This window comes from Schistocerca nitens, chromosome 2, assembly GCF_023898315.1.
Source record: "Schistocerca nitens isolate TAMUIC-IGC-003100 chromosome 2, iqSchNite1.1, whole genome shotgun sequence".
Lineage (NCBI taxonomy): Eukaryota > Metazoa > Arthropoda > Insecta > Orthoptera > Acrididae > Schistocerca > Schistocerca nitens.
The window spans coordinates 732,691,920-732,704,544 of NC_064615.1; positions in this window are offsets into that span (position 1 = coordinate 732,691,920).

Below are 12,625 nucleotides of genomic sequence, written 5' to 3' on the forward strand. Positions count from 1 at the left end.
AGACCATTCCCAACATGGCCTTCCAGTGACTAAAACGTAAATTTTTAGGTAGGAAAGGGGTAGTCGCTAAGTCCTGGCTTGCCGATGTATGTTATCAGAAACAGACTCCAAATCACTGTGGAATATAGAGCATTTCATATGTACTAGTGTTTTCCAAAACCGAAAGAATTTTAAATACTGTGCCTTATCATGGATTGAACCACTGGACTTTCAAGTCTGACATTACTCACTTATACACTATATAAAAAAGTCCTCTTATAACCTTATTACTCGTATTTCTCTCGCCTTAGACTAACTTTTTGGTCCAGCTTCTCCTCTATTAAGTCTGTTTTATCAAGTAGAGTGAAAGGGAAAACTCTTCTTCATGAAACCTGAGATATAAAGATCTGAAAGTTTCAGTCTTCTCCTCTAGTTCTGTCATCAGTATTCTATATTAAGCACCAAAAGAGAGCCCTTCTCGGTACTTTCCATGTTTTGAAGATTGTTGTCTGTTATAGTAACACTCAGTACTCTTCAAAAAGGAAAGAAATTGAAGCTTAAGGTCCAGTCGACCGAAAAATATCTAGCTGGAAAGGTGCAACACGTTAGTGAAAGAGAACATTTTCCCCATTAGGGTGAAAATGCCCCCCATACTCCGATAGTTAGCAATGACGTACGACTCAGTTCTTTTTCTATGCTCAAGGACAGTAAGGCCACATTATGTCATTATGAACCCATGTCCATTTCTTATTTAGCCGATGTGTTTGTTTTTTAGTGTTTTCTTTGCGTGAAATTCCCTTCGAGCAATCCGGGCTAGGAGATAACACACTGTCCGAACTAAATAGCCAGCCTGCATGTGCAGCGGGGTGTGCGTGTATGGCTCCCATTGGGGAAATGGTCGGTAGACTGTCGAGCTCTGCTATTCTCGGACCACATAATGAGATCGGGAGCGTTTTCTGTACAGCGGTCTGCAGAGATGCACAGCGATACGATCGCCGAGTGTGCTGGCCGTAAATAGCGCGGTGATCCACGCACGCGGCGCGCCCACCCTAGCCCCGCAGTGTGTCGTCGGTTAGGAACAGCGAATGTGCAGCGTCCTAAGCCTTCGTTTGTAAGTCCACGAGGTCCACGTTTTAATCCGGTGCAGTCGGTTTCGTAGAATGTGACGGGAAACAGAAGTGAAGGGAGACGCGAACTTATGCTAAGTCTGTCTCGTAACCGTGACAGGCTTACGAGGAACGGAAGAGTAGTTTCGAAGGGCGAGTGATTGATTCATGTCTTCGAATCGTGGCGGACGGATATCACACGAGTTGTTTACCTATGCGGAATGTGTAAAAGTTGTGGTACAAAAATTATCTGCGATTTTGTTTCACTGGAAGTGCAGTTCGCAAATAAATTTATTGATCAGGAAACTATCGTTATTCTCTTAACCTGTGGTATCAATCTACATCGCTTTTTCCAACCCCAGGTCCATATCGACCGACTCAGATGCTGTTGGAATACTCTTTTGCCCCCCCCCTCCCCCCCCCACCCCCACCCCCACCCCCACCCCCCGCTTTCTGTTGCCAAATCCTGGCTAATAACCTGCCCGTGTGCCCGTGGGCATTCCTTCAGAGGGGTCTTCCCATTTTCTTCATATTTACTGTTGTTTTCGTATTGATTACTTCTGTGCGGAAGATATCTAACATTCTGTAATGTTTTACATGATTCAAAAAGCAAATTTAAGGTACATCCAGTTGATGTTTTGCGATTAGTGCCGGTAACCATATCTCGCTACGAGGGATTTACGCACGAAGATAAATAATGCTATAGAACTACCTTGCTTCATTTTTAAGGATTCATATATTTTTCCAATCTAAATAAAGGAAACAGGGTACTTGCCTATGCATGACGACACCGAGAACAGTTGTTTATTTTTCTTGATGTGTCAGTTGTATTGTCTGTTTATTTTATCAAGTAGATAGACGTAATTTTAGAGATAGCTGAATTCTAATTTTCCTTTGTAATTATTACACTGTTAACGTACAGAAAAGAATGACCATTACTGAGGATGGACCACAATGTCGTAGTCCTTTGTCAGCTGTGAACTAATTTAAATGTAATCATATGTTTCCATTTTAATCTCAGTTACATGCACTAACGTACTTTTATGTAAGCCTGTGTATTTCCATATTCCATTTGATTCTAAGATTTGAGGCTACTTTTGTTTTCTAATGTAGTGAAATATTTTATTGTCATGTTGCCTGTATACGTTTCAAAATAGTGTTCACTGCATTTTCCCAACATTTATTGAAGTAAAAACGTGTTGCCTAAACACGATATTTGCAGTGGAAGTACATTTTTGTTTTCTCGCACTATATTTATTAATTAGTTTTAACTTCTGGTAAAATGTTGTAAATACATTACACAGGTACTAACAAGTTGGAGCAACAATGAATAGGTCCAATGTGTGCATTTCTGGGATGAGTTTTTTTTGTATTGTTTTTATTTTATAGCTGTATAAGAAATATAAAAGTTATCTTCACTTGACTGAATATTCTCATATTTTGACTACTGAAGGAGCAATCTGTTTTGCTTGCTAAATTAATGTGCTTATTTTTATCGAAAAGACAACATGGCGTGAAGTTCTACATGAAATGAACACGTTTCACAACAAAAAGATTCTTTTAAGACCTAAAGATGAGCCGGTCGGAGTTACCGAACGGTTCTAGGCGCTACAGTCTGGAACCGAGCGACCGCTACGGTCGCAGGTTCGAATCCTGCCTCGGGCATGGATGTGTGTGATGTTCTTAGGTTAGTTAGGTTTAAATAGTTCTAAGTTCTAGGCGACTGATGACCTCAGAAGTTAAGTCGCATAGTGCTCAGAGCCATTTGAACCATTTGAACCTAAAGATGAGAGCAAAAGCAGACGAAACCGGTTGTCTTAAATAAAGAATTATTTCATGCGATGTAGGCTCTTGAATGGTTTTTCTCCTGACTTCATAATATACCATATTTATGGGCTGTTGAACGAGAGAAAAGAGTTCATGATACACGCTTTCTCGTACTTAATTAAGGATATATAAAAGAATGTAGGTTACCATAGAATTTCTCTGTCACTTCTGTTACTCGCCGAAAGCAACTGGGTTAAGATCTAGACTTAGATTTTCGGTAACGCTGCTGTACTACATTAAACGAATGGCGTCGACTCCTTCAACAACGGCGCGTTTGATTACCTTTCAAGCGCTCACTTACTGAGGTCGGGCTTCATCTCCCGTGACAGCGACATCAAACAGAAACTTAGCTCAAACCTTTCCTCATTCTCTCACATGTGGATAATTAACAGCAGTCTTCTGTCTCAGCTGTAAAGGAAATTCGTAAGTAGGTGACCCCCTCCCTCTTTATTAGCTCATTTATTTTATTTAGTTGTGATCCAACTGTTGTAGAATATTAACCGTCATAATGCAACTGCTGTAATGTCAGATTTAGAACTCCGTCGATAGTTGACAGAGTCCATTGTTATTGGTGTAACGATGTAGTGTCTTGTAGATTACACGGAAAAACATTTTAAGAGAAACGTGTCTTGATCTTCTGAGAAAATCTGTATTTATTGACAAAACGGTCTGCTGCATCGTAGGTCATAGTTTCTTTAAGTCAAGACAGTGCCTCCGTAAGTAGCTCAGTAAACAACACTCTGCTGCTTTTCAAAAGTCCACACAATTTGCGTTTGTGCTTGTTGGGTCAGTTGCTAATAGCGTTGCTCACTAACGCCAAAGAACAGAGTTCATAGCACAGTTCGACACTAAGTCTTTGTATAAGGAAGTTTTATTACAGCTTGTGGTCTAAAGCTGAGTGAACAATTCAAGATCGTTGGGTTGTTTGTATAGTCGAGAATTTTCATTTCGCATGTACTACTGCATTATGGTACACAGCACTAAAAACGCATATCTCGTTTTCTTCAACGTCTGCAAGTAGATACCCGACAGGGTTCATTCATATCCCTGGAAAATAAGACATTTACTAGATCGTATACAATCAATATTTGTTTTTATGACAATGTTTTCCAAGATACCATATACCCCTGTATACCCTTGAAATAGGTCTGCTGATTTGGGTATATACCATCTGGATTACAGTGTGATGAGGCAGAGATTCCGTAATCAGATACTGGATTCTAAGGCTTGCAGAGCAGCAGATATAGACTCAGACCACAGTTCATTAAATCTAAGAGAATCATTACGAAGAAAATCACTGTGTGAAGAAGTCGGTTACTGAAGTACTTAAAAACTAAAACTAAAAACTAAAAACCCCCCTCGATTGCGAAAAAAGCACCTAGTGTTAAGTGTTAACCCAGGTTTCAGCGTAGATAACTACACCTTCTTCAGAACAACAATAAAACCCACAAGCACCTAAGAAGACCTTCGTCAATGATTAAAAGAACACCATAGCTATACATTTATAAACGAAAAAGAAAAGGAAAGCACAAACAGTACATATGTACAAAGTCAAAAACACTACTTAACTTAATGGTGTACGCTCCACCTCACACCGGCCTATGTTCGATGGGCCATGACCCGCCATAAACTGCAGCTACAAACGGTCGCTCACTTACAACCCTGACCCACTATCTATGCACATGCGCAAGGCAAGGGAAGTCACTTGAATGCGCATACGAATACGAGATAGTTTATACATGGGTCGGGGCTAAATAGCCCATATATTCCCAACCGTGGATCAACGTATATCAAAAAATGAAATGGATAGAACAAGAGACGAGCTAAATAGGAGATGAAACCTAAAAATAACAGCACACGGTTGCTTATCATAGTAAAGAAACTTATATATGAAGCTACCTATGACAACAGGAGGAACTCTTAAAAACTATACCTAAAGCCAGCAGTTAGCCTGGGGGAGGGGATGGGGGGTAAGAAGAACTCTTTGCTGACGTGATATAATAAGAAATGTGTTTCAATTTTGAACATGTAGGGGACACAGTGTATATGTTAGATTTTGGATATGGTAACGAAACGATCCGTCGTCTACAGAATCTGCGAGACGGAAGACATGCTACGGGATTTTCATCCGCAAAATGCCGAAGACAGCAACGGCGATCACTGTAAATATGAAAATAATACCACAATAAGTTCAACAGCTCACGCATCCACGTTGCTGACAAGAATAATAAACAGAAAAATGGGAAAATAATAATGGGGATCTGTCGGACGACGATCAGTTTGGCTCTAGGGAAGGTGAAGCCAGTTCCGACGCACTGCTTGATAATGGAAACAAGATATAAGAATAACTTAATGACATCCATAGGAGTCTTCGATTTAGAAAAAGCGTTCGACAACGTAAGACTGTGTTAGATGTTCGGAATTCTCAGAGAACTAGGTACGAGGGCGTGCTGGAAAGTAACGTTTAGAATTTTGCGTTCTCTTCTCAATATCGGTTGAGGTATTACAGGTCACGAGTATTACTTGTTTGATTTTCCCACTTTGCTGACGCAAGTTGCAACGCTCCACCGCTTGAGGGCTCTGAATTGTAGCGTGTAACATGACAGTGCGTAACGTGACTATGGTGTCCGTGAAAAACAGCATACCGTAATCGAGTTTCGAATTCAAAGAATTCGTCCACACATGGAGCACGCTCTCCTTCAGTATGACAATATCAGACCACACACAAGCACTGCGACATCTGCATCTGTCCGGCGCCTTAGTTTCACTGACATCGATCATCCTCTATATATTCTCGACTTGATCCCATCCGAGAACACCTTCGAGGACTTCACTTTGAAAGTGATCATGCGGCGCATGCAGAGATGGTAATGTGGTCCGTCAACAAAGTCAAACTTTGTACCATGCTGGTATCAAGAAACTGGTCTCTCGTTGTGAGAAATGTGTTCGTCGCCAGGATGACCATACTGAGAAATATGTCCGTAGACATGAAGAAAAAGATGTCGAATGTTAACAAAATTTGTTTTATTTAGAAAATTTTTAGAGTTTTTACATAGTAAGTTCGGAGGCATTACTTTTGAACGCGCCTTTGTATAATCACGAGGGAAAGAGGGGTAATATACAATATGTGCAACATCCAAGAGGGAGCAGTAAGTTTGGAGTACAAAGAGAGAAGTCCTTGGATCTCAGACTGGGATTCAGTCTTTATCTGCTACTTTTCAACCTGTACATCGAAGAAGTAATGATGCTTATAAAACAAATATCCACCAGCGGTATTAGCCAAATTAACACACGACTTTCAAAGTAAGGATGATATACGAAGTCGACTGCCACGAGGAAAGAGGAAATTCTGTGCTACAAGTAAAGTACAAAGACCCTCAGCGTATTATGGAATTCAGTCATAAACTGTGAGAAAATCGGAGAAGAAGAGAATCTCAACGTTTGAGATGTGATAAAGAAGGGTGCTGGAGTTAAAAGACACTGATGTGGAAAGGAATACGGGGAAAACACTCAATAGAAGAACGTACAGAATGATAGGACACGTGTTACGACGTCGGAGAATAACTTTTACAGTACTAAAGACAGCCGTAGCTGTCAAAAAGAGTAGGGGAAGACATAGACGGGAATACATCCTTAAAATAATCGAAGACGTCGGCATCAAGCGCAGTTCTGACGTGAAGAGGTTGGCACAGGAGAAAGCAATCGAGGCGCGCCATATGAAACCACTCAGATGACTCACGAAATTAATGTGTTGATGATACAATGTTCTGTTTTCTACATCTACATGATGTTAGTTGGCGGAGTGTTTATAGAATCATCTTCAGGCTATTTCTCTGTCTTTCCACACCCGAACAGTGCGCAGGGAAAACGAACACTTCCGTGAGAGTTCTCATCTCTTTTATTTTATTATAATGATCATTTCTCCCTATGTAGGCGGGCCCCAATACAATATTTTTGCACTATGAGTAGAAAGTTGGTGATTGGATTTCATGAGAAGATCTTGCCGCAACGGAAAACTCCTGTGTTTTAATGACTTGCACCCAAATTGACGTATTATATATGTGGCACTCTCTCCATAATTTCGCGACAATACAAAACGAGCTTGCCTTCTTTGAATTTTTTCGATGTCCTCCTGCTGTGGATAATTACCGCCCCAGAAGAGGGTGGACGAGCCTAGTGTAAGCAGTCTCTTTAGCAGGTCCGTTATATTTTCTAAGTGTTCTGCCAACAAATCGCAGCCTTTTGTTTGCTTTCCACACAACATTATCTACGTGATCGTTCCAGTTTAAGTTATTCGTAATCGCAATCGCTAAGGATTTAGATAAATTTACAGCCTTTAGATTTGTATGCTTTATCCTTTAACAGACAATTAGTGGATTCTTTTTAGTACTTATGTGGACGACTTCATTTAAAGCCAACTGCCACTATTTGTACCATATAGGTATCTTGTCTAAATCATTTTGCAATTTGTTTTGATAATCTGACTTCATAAGACAGTAAATGACGGCATCATCTACAAACAATACAAGATGGCTGCTCAGATTGTCTTCTAAATCGTTTACGTAGATCAGGAACATCGGAGTGCCTATAACACTTCCTTGGGAAACGTCGGATGTCACATCTGTTTTACTCGATGGCCGGCCGTAGTGGCCGAGCGGTTCTAGGGGCTTCAGTCTGGAACCGCGTGACCGCTACGGTCGTAGGTTCGAATCCTGCCTCAGGCATTGATGTGTGTGATGTCCTTAGGCTAGTTAGGTTTAAGTACTTATATGTTCTAGGGGACTGATTACCTAAGATGTTAAGTCCCACAGTGCTCAGAGCCATTTGAACCATTTTACTCGATGACTTACCGTCGATTACTACGTATTGTGGTCTTTCCGACAGGAAATAACGAATCCATTCGCGCAACTGAGACGATACGCCATAGTTGCGCAAATGTATTAGAACTCGCTTATGAGGAACGGTCTCAAAAGTCTTCTGGAAATCAAAATGTTTGGGATCAGTTTGATATCACCTGTCGATAGCAACCGTTAATTCGTGAGAGTAAATCCCTAGTTGTGTTTCACAAGAACATATTTTCTGAGTCTGTATCGTCTATTTGTCAATAAATCGTTTTTTCGAGCTAATTGATTCAAACTGCCTCGCTACAACGAAGACATTTACTTCTAAGTTACTGATGCTGGAAGTTGTTATACATTTGAAATATGGAATATTTACTTCGTCTTTCTTTGTGAAGGAGTTTCGGAAAACTGTGTTTAGTAACTCCGCCTCAGTGGCACTGTAATCCGTGACATTACCATTGTTATTGTGCAGAGAAGTAGTGATTGTATCTTTCTAGCGGTATACTCTACATATAGCCAGAATCTCTTTGAGTACTCTACCAAATTTCGAGACAGGATTTCGTTGTGGAAGCTATTAAAACCATCTCACATTAAAGTTTTCTCTAAATGTCGAACATCTGTCAAACTTCGACAATCTTGGGCATCTTGCGTTCTTTGTAATTTGGGATGCTTTTTTCGTTGTCTCTGCAACAGTGTTCTGACCTTCCAGTATATAAGCTCTACACATGTTAGATAAAGTTATAATCTTATTTAAGTTATAAACTTCTTTAAGTTATAAACTTCTTTGAGTTCTGGTGTTTCCCATTGAGTTTCAGTTAGAATTTCCACTAACAGCTGTGATGTCAGATGCCCTAAAGTGACAATTAGAAACATTTTGCATGAAATAAATGTTTTTAATAGCCTGTTGAAGCCTGAAGATGTTTGGGTGCTTTTGAAACGTATGACATGCAATGTTTCTAATAAGGAACTGAAACAGAAAACGTTTCTATTTTCGTAAATTTCGTAAATTTCAAAAAGACGTCATTCATTCGAGATCAGTCCATATCTTGGTAGGTTCAATGGCGTTGACAATAATTAACACTCATCCGAAGGCATACATCATTCGTTCAACAAGAAAACGACTCCTCAATGGAAAGTTGCGTTTTTCTAAAGTTACTTAAGATTGCAATGGAGTAAGAACTGTTTATAAGAGACAACACTACGGTACCGTAGTATTTTGTATTTGTGCCAGGTAACAGTTCTCTCGGTGAGGAATATATAAATTTTATTTATTTTTGCAACTAGTAGTTGTGACATGCTCGTCGTGAATATGACTTACTCTTCACGGTCGTTTTGTTGAGTACAAGGAGTCAGCGCTCTCTTCGCTGGTACAGGATTCGCTGTGGAAATGTGCGAGCAGTTTAGCTACTTCCAGGCTGGCGATTCGTCCACTGAAAAGTAAAGAATTGATGTCCGTCTACAAAATAGTCCAGAATGTCGACTAAAACATCCAAATGGATAAAGAATTACGTAAGGAGAACAATGGTTTTCAGGGAAAACATAATTTCCATCAGGACAACGCGTCTGCGGCCTCAGTACTTGTTGAAATAGTTGATTCATTAGATACTAATGGAACCTAAGATATGTACTTTTTATTTAATGAGATTTGCTTCACACATGCCATAATACAAATTTTCTCACAGAAATACACGTTTCTCACTTAATTCGATCGCTTATGATACAAAAGGAGTGTTCCCAAAACTGTTACTATCCGGAGATGTCTCAGTGTTTGTTTGTAATGATATCTTCAGAAATAGGAAGACAGTAGTTCTATGTTCACACAAAAGCGTTTTACCGAAAATCGTTTACAGAATTAACCATACTGGACAAAATGTGAGGCACCCATTGGAGACGCCAAGCTTATGTAACTGTGTCTCTATCCTGCGTACAGGCCTCAGGAAGAATATTTCTCCAGGTATGTCATTCCTGCTGAAGTTACTGATAGAAAATCAGTCACCGTATAGGTACCAAATTACGGAGATGTCTATCGCTACCCTTCATCCATTGTGGTAAATAATACCAGAAGCGTTCTGTGGGTCTAACATTGAGTGATTTTTGTGGTGGCAAGTCGAGGTCCTGTGAGGTGTCTGAGTGATCATGAAACCTTGAACGTATGCTTGTTACCGTGTGAACATGACTTCCTATCTAGTAAGACGGGAGTGTAGACAACTCACTGGTCAAGAAGATGTAGAACTACGACACTAGGTCATCGACAATACTGAAATAAATCTTCTGGTTCGTCATTACAGTAACCTGACTAAGTGGGCTCCAGTGATAGAAAATCACCCCCAAAATATTAAACGGGCCTTCGGGCCTGAAACACACCCTCCACACACCTTAGGTTAAACCCCACTTTGCGAAGTTTGTGTAATGAAAAGAGCTAAAATCACGACTGGTTGGGTCATATTAACACGCCTCTAGTCAGCTTCTGTCCAGTTTCTCTGTTGTCTGGTCCATTGACGACGTGCTGGTTAATGCTCCGTGGCAACCAACACACTTCTGCTACATACCAGATTCATGATATCGTGCATGTAGTTCCCTTCGCGATTTTAACTCAGAAACCGGTTGAAATGAGTATACGTTATTGAATGCACAGATTTCACTAGGATTTAAAAGCGAATGTCATCGACGTGACGCGTCACCTGGTCTCTGATACCTGCAAGCTAGAATATTTTTACAGTCATTCTTCCTATGGCCTTACATGGCTACGAGTGGTAGGACTTCCCTTGTACACACGTCGGATAGTCCACGTTGATATACAAACAAATCAGATAACTTTATTCACTGTGTGGCCAGGGACATTTACAAACTCGGTAACTCCTTTCTGTCACAACTTCACGTCGACTCACTGTTGAATGGTTATTATGCGAAATTCATATAATAGCACCTCATTTCAGATACAAGAAAACCTCATTCAACACATTGCAGGAGACTATCTTCCGTGATTAAATTTGATTCCTGATGCGATTCGTTGCTTAAATTCGATGTACCGCTTGTCTGAGTATAGCGGCGCCAGCTGTGCTCTTGTCTTCGGCCGGATGGCTTTGGCGGTTAGGGAGGCCGCAGCTGCCGTGACCCGTCACTGGGTCGATAAGTAGGTCGCAGGACTCCTAATGGCTATTTGCAAGCAGGCGCAGCCGATCCTACTGTACAGGCCTTTGTCGAAGCCTCCGTATCCCGACTCATGACTGAGAATCACAAGTTTCACTTACGGCTAGAATATGTGTGTAAATGGTCGCTTTTGCTACTTTTCTGCCACAAAACGTTAATCAAAGCGTTCGCCAGGACTGTTTTTCTAGTCCCTTTAGTTTAGCATTGTTAGACATTACTTCCTTTTCTGTGTTTAGTTAACATTCCTTTTTTGGTTTGCGTGATTTATAACCAACATCCGCAATGCCTTGCCTAAGTTAGTGAAGGTTTATATGAATACTAGCTTTTTAGCCGTGGCTGTGCTCTTGTAAGCATATGTCATACATACCCTATGCATCTCCTCCTCCCTTTATATCTCCTCATCCACCCCTCTCTGTCCTCGTCCTACTCCTCCTCACTGTTTTCACCTCCCCCTCTCTTTGTCCACCTCCTCCGTTTCTCTCTGTCCATCTGCTCCTCCCTCTATTTCGATCTCCTCTCCCCCTCTATCCACCTCCTCCACCCTCCTGTTTCCTCTCCTGTCCACCTGCTTCTAGCCCCCTCCTCCTTGCCCTTCCCTCTGCCCATCTCCTCCTAGTCCATGTCTCCTTCCCTCTCTCTCTCTGTCCATATTCGCCTCTATCTGCATATCAATCTCCTCCTCCCTTTTCCCTGTCCATCTCTTCCTATCTCCCCCTATGTCCACCTCATCACCCCTTTCCTTGAATGTCCATCTTCGCTTCCTCTCTTCCTCTCTCAGTCTCCTTATCCACCCACTCTCTGTCCATCTCCTCCTCCTGCCACTGTGCATCTCCAATGTCACTCACACCCCAATGACAGCTAGGCAGTTCTTACCCCGACAGCACTTCTTTCAAACAGTAAGTATTGCGTCCACCAAGCTTGCTTGAAATCGATTCAGTGGCATTCACACATAGAAACATCATATTAAATATGATTTTTGATTCAAGTTCTGCGCATAATAGGAAAATTCCAAAGCACCTCTACTTTTCTGGAAATTACTCACTTGAAAAGCATCACACAAGTACAAGTATATTCAATTAAATCGAGAAGTTGCACGATATGATATCTGAGAAACGGAATTAAAATGAACATGAAAAAATATACATCACAGATGTATTCAATGGAACCTTTTATACGGCTGCATAATAGGGTTCCCGTAGGATTTGTATTGTTTTGGTTATCTGTTGACCAAGAAAATACGAAGTATATATCTCAGCAATATGTATACCCATAGAAAAGAATTTAACCAATTTTGTGCGGCTGTTTACTCTGGCGGTGTTTCACTTCACACCAACAATGACCCCGCAAATAAAGCAGTTGTGGAAACGGGTGATCCTGAATCAGAGGCCGGCCGGAGTGGCCGAGTGGTTCTAGGCGCTACAGTCTGGAACTACGCGACCGCTACGGTCGCAGGTTTGAATCCTGCCTCGGGCATGGATGTGTGTGATGTCCTTCGGTTTGTTAGGTTTAAGTAGTTCTAAGTTCTAGGGGACTGATGACCTCAGAAGTTGAGTCCCATAGTGCTCACAGCCATTTGAACCATTTTGAACCTGAATCAGAGTAAGCGATGTCGGTTACATGTACCAGTAACAGTCACTAATGCTTCCTGGAGTGCAAAATGGATGCGACATAGATTTTCGTGTATTGAATAAACCGATAATTCGTGAGCATCATTCTAGTCCT